At 35.5% G+C, this 12,395-nt stretch overlaps 1 protein-coding gene and 1 long non-coding RNA gene across 2 annotated transcripts in view; one reads left to right on the forward strand and one right to left on the reverse strand.

Moving 5' to 3' along the window:
* The window catches only part of LOC107720024 (uncharacterized), an 11,627-nt gene extending 1,529 nt beyond the window's left edge, over nt 1-10,098 (reverse strand). Inside the window, exons 1-2 of the long non-coding RNA XR_001637575.1 lie at nt 10,041-10,098; nt 8,888-8,892 (exon numbers count right to left, since the gene is read on the reverse strand). This is a non-coding gene — a long non-coding RNA (uncharacterized LOC107720024). The remainder of the gene's footprint in view (nt 1-8,887; nt 8,893-10,040) is intronic.
* The window catches only part of LOC107720021 (acid-sensing ion channel 2), a 364,486-nt gene that overhangs the window by 79,167 nt on the left and 272,924 nt on the right, over nt 1-12,395 (forward strand). The window lies entirely within an intron of this gene.

The raw sequence follows: 12,395 nt of genomic DNA on the forward strand, positions 1-12,395 counted from the left end.
GCGAGCTGAATGTTATGGGTTTAATTGTGCACAGTGTTAATTCATAATTGAATTCATTATGGGTACAGGATGCCAGATCACCCACAATTCCCCAGTTAATCAGTGAAGAGGACAAGTTCAGTCCTTATGGGACACAGACATGCACTCATGCCATCGTAGACACACAGTACAGTGGCAAGCAGATGCCATGGCGAAGCAGTAATTAATGACTAATCATAAATGCTTTTGTATAACTGGAGTGTGTGTGTGTGTGTGTGTGTGTTCTGTACAGGATGATGGATTGCAACATTATATGCCAACAGATCCACACAAAAAAGCAAACACACATGATGATCTTGAGTTGAACCACTTTCTCTGTGCCTCTAGGAATCCTTCTTCTCCAATGCAGTCTAAGAGCCTTCGAGATCACAGTTAGATGAATATTTAATCTAGATAGGAGAAAGGTTTCTCTGAGGGTGACCTCAGCTCTCTAACACTGTAAGTTGAACAAAACAATAATGGGATGTTGTGTATGTGTGTGCTCAGGGCAGGCACAATAAAGTGGATATTAACATCTCTCAGCTGTCAGAATCACATATGTACAGTTACACTTTACTAATAAAAGTAATTCATTTCTGTGTTAAAATCCCCTCTGCCTTACCATTTTGGTAAGGAAAACCAATCCTAAGGTCATTGAAGTGCTAATATGCTGCCGGAAATCATTTTCTTAATCAGTAAGAAAATATAAACATCATTAAAGGGATGACATCATATAAACATAATTTTAATTCTGTCATCATTTACTCACCCTCCACTTGTTCCACTGCTGAACACAAAAGATATTATGAGGAATGTTGGTAACCAAACAGTTGACGGTTGCCATTTATTTCCATACTTTTTTTTTCCATACTATGGAAGTCGATGGCTACCTTCAACTCTTTAGTTATCAACATTCTTCAGAATATCTTCTTTGGTGTTCAACAGCCGAAATAAATTCCTGCAGGTTTGGAACAACTTGAGGGTGAGTAAATGATGACAGAATTAAATTTTTGGGTGAACTATCCTTTTAAGCACTTATTTCCTTTCATTTATTTGCCGAAGCGACAAAAAATAAATACAGAAAATATTTGTAATAGTGTTAATTTTGGTTCACGAAAAAACACTTATGCCACCATGCTGTCAGTGTCACTTTAGTCTTACAGTCTGATCTCAAACAATGACTACTTTAGTACAAACAACCCTAGACATAAAAGTCTGTGTGAAGAGGGTGAAAGCGAGTGAGGATAGATGAGATATAAAAAAGGATGGAGTCGTCATATGCTACAGAAGGGGCGGTGAAGTTAACATTCATTTTAAGTGCAATACTCAGGAGTCGGTCAGAGGAACAGGGCGCTGGGTTGTGTTTGTAGTTTCCTTGTGTGGAAGGCAGCATTTCCACACCGTTGTGCTTTTAAAATGTGAAACGAGAGATAGCAGGAAGGAGAGGCACACAGCCAGGGATCAAGAGGTGTTTCAGAACGAAACGGGAAGGAAAATAGTTTAGGATTAGGAGGGAAATATTGGGGTTGTGAAGTTAGAAAGTTAGTATGTGAGAGGGATTTTAAGGGAAATGGACTGAGGTACTGGAAAGGAAATGAAATCTGGATTTATGGGGGAAGGGGGAAAGAGAGAGGGAGTGTTTTAGAATTATCTTTATAGAAAGAAGTTGCTAAGCAACCCCCTCCATCAGACTGTGTTTGGATGGATGGTGCATTTGGAGAAATAAAAAAAAGAAAAAGAGGCCATGTTAACTGGGGGAAAGAGGGAGGAAATAGGAAGAGAGGAGCAGAGGAAGTGAAATTGTGGAACACAGTGTGAGACATTATCATTCAGGAAGATTTTTTTTTTCTGAAGTGAGTGAGCGGTGGGTGGATATGGGGATGAGGTGCACATCAGCTTGATCTCTATGGATGTACGCGCGCACACACTCTCTCACACACACATTTAATTCAGTCCCTTTCTGCATCATATTCCCAGACATTAGTCCCACCAGTGTGCAGTGCTATTTTTAACTGACCTAGCTAACACAAATATATAAAGGACCAACTCCCTTCAACTGTTGGAGTATGTTCTTTGGTCGTGTTACTGAAGTGCTCCTAATTATTCAGTCAGGTGTTTAACATACTGTCATAATTATGGTTTTTGAAAAGGTAGATATTTAAATGTTGCACAGCGCTGTAGCACTTTCGGTAAAGGTTGTTTATTAACACATTTCTAATAAATTCTTAATTTAAAGAGTGTAATGCATTGTGTGATGACATATAATGTAACGCTTACAATGTGGTAGTGATGATGTAGTCTTTAAAGGTATATAATAATTTATTAAAAACAACTTTAAAATGCATTGTATATAGAGTGAAATCAGGATAATTGCATCACATTTTTACAAATCATCTAGAGCAGCATTAAAATTTTCCATAATGATTCGTTTTCAGAAGTGCTCTTTTTGTGTTTGTATCTCATCTGTCATTTAATGTTAAAAATGTACTGTGTTTTCAGGTAAAATGGTCCAGTGCAACAAAAACTGCAATGTAATCAACAATTATTATAGTGAAGGAACAATGGTTTAATTGCATTGCAATAAGGCATTGCAAGAAATAATTTGTATTTAAAAAAATATGTTTGCATTTAAGAGAAATTAAAATGCAGTTAAATTTTTGAGTGTTGTATTTAAATTATTTAACACGGTATAATAAAAAAAATGGAAATAACATTCAAATTCAACAGCATTTACTTAATGTACTTAGTTGCTTCAGACTCTTTTGACTTGTTTTTGACTGTTCTGTGTGAATGTGTGTGTGTATGATTGAGAGACAGGCATGCAAATCGCTCTGTCTTGCATATCCGTTCATAAGCAGTCTTGGCAGTTATAATCTTCTTCCCCATAAATTCCTTTTGTTCTCCACAGCACTCATGGTATTATTAAAACAATGAGAATGAGTGTATGTCAGTGGGTATACATAGAGAAGACCAGGATCAGTTCATACATTTTTTACATATTCCTCCATAACTCACAGACTACTTCAACTATACAAATCAAATATACATATACACATCACCTCTTGGTAATGGAAACATACACTACCATTTTTTGAAAGTAATGAATACATTTATTCAGCAAGGATGCATTAAATTGATTAAAAGTAAGAGTAAAGACATTTATAATCTTATAATCAAATAAATGCTGTTCTTTTGAACTTTCTATTCATCAAAAAATCCAGAAAAACTAAATGTGTCACAGTTTCCTCAAAAAAACTCTTTTCAGCACTGATAATAATAAATATAGCTGCAAGCAGCAATTAAGGGGCCAAGCACAACAGAGGTAAAATGAAGAGCTAAGGATCTGTCTTTAACCCTTTCGCACGTGAGTTTAAAATATTCTAGCTGAGCCCCCAGCGTGAGTTTTTTTTTAGGCGACCGTTATTTTAGAACGTATTGCCTTATTGTTTCCATGGCGACGCGTCATGCTTGTCATGTGACACAACGCAGCCACAATAGATCTGTACGACACATGGATCACTTTTATTTCGTTTTTCCTGTTTTATTCAAAATATTCACAAACATGCTCACTATATTATGAAATATGTGTATTTAAATGTCTGAAACCTAAAATAAGCATTATATGGCTGAAAACACTGAATATTTATGATAATATGACAAGCGCTCAGCGCGTCCGGTCTGGCTCTGCGCCAGCCAAAGTGCGAAAGTGGATTTAAATTCAGCAGTTGATGACGTGACGCACTGAAAGTTCTAATCACACCGGTGTGATCGTACGCTTCAGGGACCAGCCAAGACTGATCACACCGGTGTGATCGTAATTGTTAAAGGGTTAATTACTCAGTAAAGACCAGGTTCCAACCCTGCTTCAGCACACCTGTCTGTAATTAAGTAGCCCTTGATTAGCTGGTTCAGGTGCATTTGATTAGGGTTGAAGCTGAACTCTGCAGTATGGTAGCTCTCCAGGAGCAGGGTTGGAGATCCCTGTTAAAGACTTTTGTTGATGCAGCATTTTACCACAAAACTCAAAATGGCCGACGCCCAAAAAGGAAAATTAGGTATCATTCAATTCGGTATGCCATTCTGAATCTAACAAGACCAATCTTATGATTTTTGGTCAAACTGGTCAGATGTCAAATCTTTTAACCAGTAGGTGGCACTGTGCCGAGACTACTTATGTGCCCTCAGGTCATGCTTGTTATAACGCATACCAAGTTTGGTCAGAATCCACTAAAGTGTTGCTAAGATATAACCTCATGTCCGTTTTTGCATGCATTTGATCAAATTCATTAATGTGCTTTACGAGAATGGTTTGGTCTATCAGAAATCTTTTGATAACTTTTTTGCCAAGATGATCTGAGCCTATTTTGGTGAAAATCAGACAAACCGCCTAGGACGAGTTTGAAAAAGTAGATTTTTCGCATAATTCAAATTTGCAAAAAATCTTTACTTTGAAATTTTAATTTTGGTATGCATTCGAATCAGTGGGAAAAAAATAAGTTTGCTTCTAGACCTTACAGTTCAAAAGTTATTAACAGAAATATGAGTGCAAATTTGGCCTGTTGGTGGTGCTAGACAGTTTGAGATATAGACTCCAAATTAGCTATGGTTAATATTGAGACTGTCCTCTATCTGTGTGCCAAATTTCATAACTTTCCCGCAAGCGGTTCTATGGGCTGCCATAGACCTCCAGAGTGGAAGAAGAAAGAGTCTAAAGAGCTCACATTGACTACGTTTACATGGACATCAGTAATCTAGTTATTTACCTTATTCTAAATAAGCCAATATTATAATTATGGTGTTTACATGAGTTGATTTTAGAATATTCCTTTCATGTTCCCGTTTTACATGTTATAGTACATAGTTCAATTAATGGCACACGTTCCCTCCGGAATTTCATGTATAACCGTATAGTTCGTCTTCGTGATGATGCCATGTACAGTTTGACTAAAATAAGAATACTCCACATGTCTTAATTCAATTTTTACTTCAATTATGACTTTAGCCGGATTAAGGTAATCAAAAATCTCTGTTTACATGGTAGATTCTTAATCAGAGTATTGTCTTAATCGTATTAAAATCAGAGTATTGTTGTCCATGTAAATGTACTCAGTGACAGGGAGGACTGGGAGCAAAATGGGATTATAACAAAGGATAGAAAATTATTCCCATTGATGAATTGGACATCATTTGGCACATCCTGGCCTGTTTAAAATTCACGGAGTTCAGCAACAACAACAACAACAACAAAAATCTTATGACCCCAAACATTTGAATGGTAATGTGACAAAATAATAGTGCAATTAAAATATTTACACTGTTAACAGGGCTTCATAAATTTGAACTTGCTCAACAATGCTTATTACAATATGTAAAGAGTTTTAAAGTTGCTCCAGACCTTTCAGCCAATATAAAATACTCATGTACAAGTGCATAACTGTGTAAGTAAATCTTAAGTAAACTCAGACAGTTGATTTACCTGAATTTAGTGGCCCATTAAGTTATTGTTGACCTTATTGTTGAAAATTAGCAATTAGCATGCCAGTACCTCATCTGATGTTTTTCTGATGTCAGACTTTGAATAACAGATTTACAGTGTGACCCTACTGAACACCACTTTATGTGTGTGTGACAAGGCCAACTGTGCATTAAAACGGTTCAGCTTAATCATCGTTCTATGTTAATGTCCTGCTTTTATTGACACACACACACACACACACACAGGTATTTCTATAATTATGGGGACTCTCCAACGACGTAATGGATTTTCTACTGTACAAACTGTATTTAATATCCCTTTACCTAACCTTTCTCATCACACAAAACTTTCTGCATTTTTACATTTTCAAAAAACTTCATTCTGTATGATTTATTAGCTTGTTTCCTAATGGGGACAAAAAAAAAATCCCCACAAGGTCAAAAATGACTGGTATTACTATACTTGTGGTTAGACATTTGGTCCTCATAACATAGGGAAAACCAGTACACACACACACACACACACACACATATACACGTACAGCTTCTATAAACTTAAATGGAGAACACATGAAAACTGTTTGCCAAGCTTATATTCAACAATACCGTTTTGGTAAATAAATAAATATTTATTCAGCAAGTATGCAGTAAATTGATCAAAAGTGGCACTACAGATTTACACTGCTTCAAAAGTTTTACATTTCATATAAATGCTGTTCTATTGAACTTTCTAATTAATTATCAAAGAATCCTGAAATACAAAATGCATCACAGTTTCCACACAAATATCAAGCAGCACAACTGTTTTCAACATTGATGATAATAAGAAATGTTTCTTGAGCAGCAAATCAGCATATTAAAATGGATTCTGAAGGATCATGTGACACTGAAGACTGGAGTAATGATGCTAAAAAATTCAGCTTCGCCATTACAGTAATAAATCACATTTTTTAATATATTCAAATAGAACACCTTTGAACAGTAGTATATATCAAATCACCAATAGAATCTTAAATACCTAAAAATGCATTTTTCAAGTTGGTCCAGCTAATGCCCGTCTGTATGTTGCAAAAAGAATAAATCATGTTTTTGCCAATAATTGGCTCTCCAAACAGCTGCCATAATACAGTAAGTGTTCCTTCCTTATACTGTCTCTGATGGTTAACACACATGCTCTGGTTACACACAGATATGAATCTGCCCCATGTGATGTCTTCATCACATTCCCCTTTTTGTCTCCTGCCATTTCTCACCAGAAACACATACATGGCCTTGTCACTGCTTTAGATCACAATACTAAAGTAAATGTCATCTTCCCTATTTGAGTGTTGTGAATGAATGTACAGGCTGTGGGTAATCAGTATTATAGCAGAAAGAGATTAATAACATGTTTGATTAAGAGAGCAGAATAGTGTTTGTCTGTGGCTAATGTATGCACATGGAACATTCTCTTTGATAATGAGGGATTAAAGCCGGATTTCAAACTCGAAATAGAATGTGCAGGTAAAATACTAAGAAACGTGAGGAAAAAGTAATGAGAGAGAAAAATATTTGAGTAAGGCTGATGATACACACGGCAACTTTTTGAGCAATGTTGCTGGGCAACTTTGGGCAATGTTGCCATCAATGTGCAACCAGGTGAGACACAGGGCCAACGACCGATCTAAAGTATCCAGATAGAAATTTGCTACCCGTTCTCAATGGGAAAGTGCCCAAGCAACATTGCTCAAAAAAAGTTGCCCAGCAAAATTGCTCAAAAAGTTGCCCCGTGTATCATCAGCCTAAGGTTTCATATGAACATTGGGTTCCAATAACTTTTGTAAACTCAAATCATGAAGAGCTATCAGCAGATCGAGGAAGGTTTTTTTAAACTCACACACAGTCTAGAGTGAGTGCTCACAAATCAATAATATTCATCCGAATGTATGTCATCCAGTCAGGATATCTAATCTGCAGAGCCCTTTCATCGGTCTCAGGTGCTGTGAGTGTCCCAGCATCAATCATCTAAAGAGCTCTTACCACTAAAGACCAACTCATCTCTATCCATGACTATACTTGGAGTAGAGCCCACTACCATCATTTACTTCAATTCAATTCAAGTTTATTTGTATAGTGCTTTTCACGATACAAATCGCTGCAAAGCAGCTTTACAGAAGATTAAGTTTCTACGATATATTTAGTAGCTTGTCAGTGGAGACTGTCAAATTGATGTACATATGGCTGAAATGTATGGTAAAATTCAGTTAATGACGTAATCAAACAGACGATGAACACTATTAACAGCAATGATTATATGTTGCAATCAAACTTGTAGCAAAATTTGGTAGTTTATGTTGTTTCAGGGTTGGCATCAGGTCTTCTGAGGGGTTTGCGTCATCTCTTCCCAGGTGTTCGGTCATCTCAGGTCTTTGTAAGGGCTGGATCCAGACTGAAGCTTGTGTATTTAGAGAACACTGAAGAAACATTTGGGCTCACTAGCATGGCAGAACTGTCAGGGTCAATGAAATATAAGGATGTCTGAGATGATGAAAAGGAGAAATCGTTTAAAAAATATAGTTTAAAACAGCTTTTTAGAAAATAAATTTTTGCATTCATCTTAGATACACAGATTTTATTATTATTTTAGATATATTTTATATGACATTAAGTTGACATAAAAGTTGTGGGGCGCACTAGCATTAGCAAGGACATGCATAACATGCATAACATTCACATGCTGCTGAATTACTCTCAAAATCTATGAATATTAAAAAACACCTACTGTATATATCCATGATCTGTATAACTAACAAACACATCAGGCTTATTGTTTATTATGAACACACTACTGAGATCACTTTGAAAGTAAACCACAGTTTGTTAATTGTCAAAAAGTTGTAAATAAGTCAACTCAACACTGAAACTTTCCAGCTGCTTATAAATGTTTTAATTTGCCTTCAACGAGTTCGTATTTATTCAATCTGAAAGATGAAATAAAAATAATTTTTAAACAATTGTTGCCACCCACAAGCATTATTACTGCACTTCAGAACACTGAATCACAGTAAGACCTCTGCTCTCCTCTCAAACGAAAGACAACCTCAGAGTAAACTGATCACCTTTTGCCCTGAGGGACGCAGGCGGAGTGAACGAATCAAACCTGCACAGTGAGAGATCACAAATCCACTTTGTGCAGGTGATGCCATTTAAAACACTGAAGAGATCAGGCTTGTGTAATGCTGAACATGATGCAAAGTATGCAGTATGAACACATCTGAGATCCAGTCACTCTCATGGGGACAATGAGGGTTAAATCTGTAAAAGAATATATTTTACTTGCAAAGCAGTACAGCTAGCATGCTCAAATTGCTTGTTTTTTGGTTTTAAGTTTCCATTCAAACTAGGGCAAGGTTACTTCAGCTTAATCATGCATGCAGGATACTCAGGGAGTGGGAGAAGAGGCTTCGAAAGCAACTGGGCATGCAGGGGAGTTGAAAGTGTTAATGAGCCCCATCAGTGCTCCGTGTGAACATGTTGTTTCACAGCACCGTTTTCTCTGTTGTATGGGAATGGGTGGCTGTAGCATTCATCTGCAGGTGAGAAAGCATTGCTGTGTGTCCCAGAAAAACAAGCAATGTCCCAGAAAAACAATGAAAATCAGCTCTGTCAGAAACAGAGACACCATCAGCCACACAAACACATGATTACCTACCTATCAAAATATAGAGAACAGACTCCTATATATATATATATATATATATATACTGTATATACAGTACATTGCTTATTTGCTTTTTTTCTTGTTTTAAAAAGTAAGGCTGTCTGTCAATTGAAATGTTTACATTACGTTTACATTATATGTTGATTAGATAACTGACAATTCATTTAAGCTAATAAGAACCATTATTATCAATTGGGCACCAATAATAATTGATAATAAATAAGCAGCAATTCAGTATATTAGAATGATTTCTGAAGGATCATGTGACACTGAAGACTGGAGTAATGATGCTGAAAATTCACCTTTGACATCACAGACATAAATAAAATTTTAAAATATTAAAATAGAAAACAGTTATTTATTTAATATTTCGCAATACTCCTGCTTTTTTATTATAAATAAACAGCTTTTGTGAGCATGAGACTTTTTTCAAAAACAATAAAAATAAAAAAGCTAAAAAAAATTGTATATATGTGTGTGTGTATATATACACACATACACACACACATTAAAATGGATTAAAATATTTAATATAATTCATAATTATTTTTATATTATATAAACATGGCTCATCAGTAATGATTAACTTTAGGTTCTCAACTTTTAATTTAACTTAACTTAATACTACATATTTTCACTTATTTTACCAAAGTAAATAAATAAATAAATAAATCAAGCAATAATTTCCAGACCACCTGGATTGCCACCGTGATCCACTGTTGGACATTTCCCATTTAATTTTTTCATCAAATTTGTCCCCATAATATAAACCCCTCCTCTACACACATTGATTCCCTTACATATTACAACACCACTGAAGACTGGAGTAATGATGCTGAAAATTCACCTTTGACATCACAGACATAAATAAAATTTTAAAATATTAAAATAGAAAACAGTTATTTATTTAATATTTCGCAATACTCCTGCTTTTTTATTATAAATAAACAGCTTTTGTGAGCATGAGACTTTTTTCAAAAACAATAAAAATAAAAAAGCTAAAAAAAATTGTATATATGTGTGTGTGTATATATACACACATACACACACACATTAAAATGGATTAAAATATTTAATATAATTCATAATTATTTTTATATTATATAAACATGGCTCATCAGTAATGATTAACTTTAGGTTCTCAACTTTTAATTTAACTTAACTTAATACTACATATTTTCACTTATTTTACCAAAGTAAATAAATAAATAAATAAATCAAGCAATAATTTCCAGACCACCTGGATTGCCACCGTGATCCACTGTTGGACATTTCCCATTTAATTTTTTCATCAAATTTGTCCCCATAATATAAACCCCTCCTCTACACACATTGATTCCCTTACATATTACAACACACAAACCCAAAAATGCCCCAAAACACGCTTCAGGGTGAGCATTTTCACACCTACACAGACGACACAAGACAAAGACTAGAGCAAACAGCTGAGATATGCAGCCTAGTTCACGTTTACAGTGATTTACTGTAGCCATTTAACAAGCTCAATGAGAGAGAAACTAGTTATTCTGTACAGTATGCCAGAGCTGTAAATCACTCATGCAGGATCATGAGGACTCACTCTCATCCAAATGACTTTTCTGAGATCAGTCAACTGCAAACGAAACTTCACAGCTAGCTAATCATCTCATATTTCACTATCAATTCACTGATTTCATTGACATTCTCTTATTAAGAAAACTAATTTCATTGTTGCCAGCAGTAACAGATTTTCTGACAAAGATGTTCTAAAAACATCTCATGTTTAAATTGACATGCCACAAATAGCTGTAAAGGAGGCAAACACACATTCATATTTTGGTAGTGCTTTCTGTTTAGCCATTTAATGTGAGATTTTATTAGAAGTGCCAAACTTTTTTAGTAACACCTAAATTCAGGTAAATTAAGCCATCAGATACAATGTTTGCTGAGTCATATTCATTCATTCGATATTCAATATCCAATTAGTATCAGTTTAACATTAACAAAGTAGAAGCATCAGTTTAACATTGAAAGAGAGCGAGGTAAGATGGAAATTTGCAAAATGCATATCAATTCATATTAGTCAACTGTTTTACGATAGAAATGTTAAATGACCGACAGCTATATCCAGTGATGCAAACAACTTTTTATAAAAACATATAAAAAAGGACATATAAAAACAAAATACTATTTAGAGCAATTTTATGAACAAATGTGGAAAATTAAAAACGTCATAAAACAAATATATATTCCAGTGCAGTGAAATAGCTGTCGGCAGGGTGTGCTGCAGCACCCTCCGCATCCCTAGTTCACACGGCTGTGCTCCTGAATGTTTCTTTGTGTGCGCTGGGTGATCTACGATCTCTGTATGTGTGTGTGCGCGCGCGCGCGTGTGTGTGTGTGTGTATTCACTGCAGGATTTCCCCAAGGATAGTAAAACCTGAAATTTTTTATGTTGTGGAGACAACATTTCGGGCCTCATGAGTAAAAAAGCTTATGAATCACACTAAATTAGGGGGGAGGGGTTAAGGGATAGAATATGTTTATAAACATTATAAAAATCATTATGTCTATAGAGAGAGTCCTCTTAAAAAACAATAATACGTGTTTGTATGTTTGTGTGAATGTGTGAGCAACTTCATCTAAATCCCGGTTCTGAATCTGTCCCGACTCTGACAGCTCTTCAGGATAATTTTAGCTCCAGGCTTCTTTGTGCCTTCAACTTTTGTGTTTGGGCAGTCCCGTATTACAGAAGGGTGACCTCATTGCTGTTGCTTAGAGGGATTGATGTAATAGCCGAAATGTCAGCCTGAACCACCTGTGTTTTCATCACTGCATGGGCCAAAGACCACAAGATCATATTGCTCCTATTTTTTGATGTGTATGCTTAAAGGAAAGACACAGTTTTATCAAATCTTCAATATCCACTTGTGAAATCTGCTGGGGTTATCGACTTACCACCAGTTCACACACCTCACAGAAGATCAAATGTTTGTACTGAGGCTACAAAGCAACCACTAACCAAAAAAATAGACCTGAAACTTGTGTTAAAACACAGCTAGCTAATCAAAGCTATGAAAAACCATTCTGCATGTCACCACACACATTGTAGTATCTGCACTCTAAAAAAAAAATGCTTGGTTATTTTTAACCCAAATGCTGGGTTGTGCCTTTTGGGTCATTGTATTGAGTTATTTTATTTTTTATTTTTTCCCCTTTATTT

The sequence above is a fragment of the Sinocyclocheilus rhinocerous genome, unplaced genomic scaffold, assembly GCF_001515625.1.
Source record: "Sinocyclocheilus rhinocerous isolate Xijiao unplaced genomic scaffold, SAMN03320098_v1.1 scaffold273, whole genome shotgun sequence".
Classification (NCBI taxonomy): Eukaryota; Metazoa; Chordata; class Actinopteri; order Cypriniformes; family Cyprinidae; genus Sinocyclocheilus; species Sinocyclocheilus rhinocerous.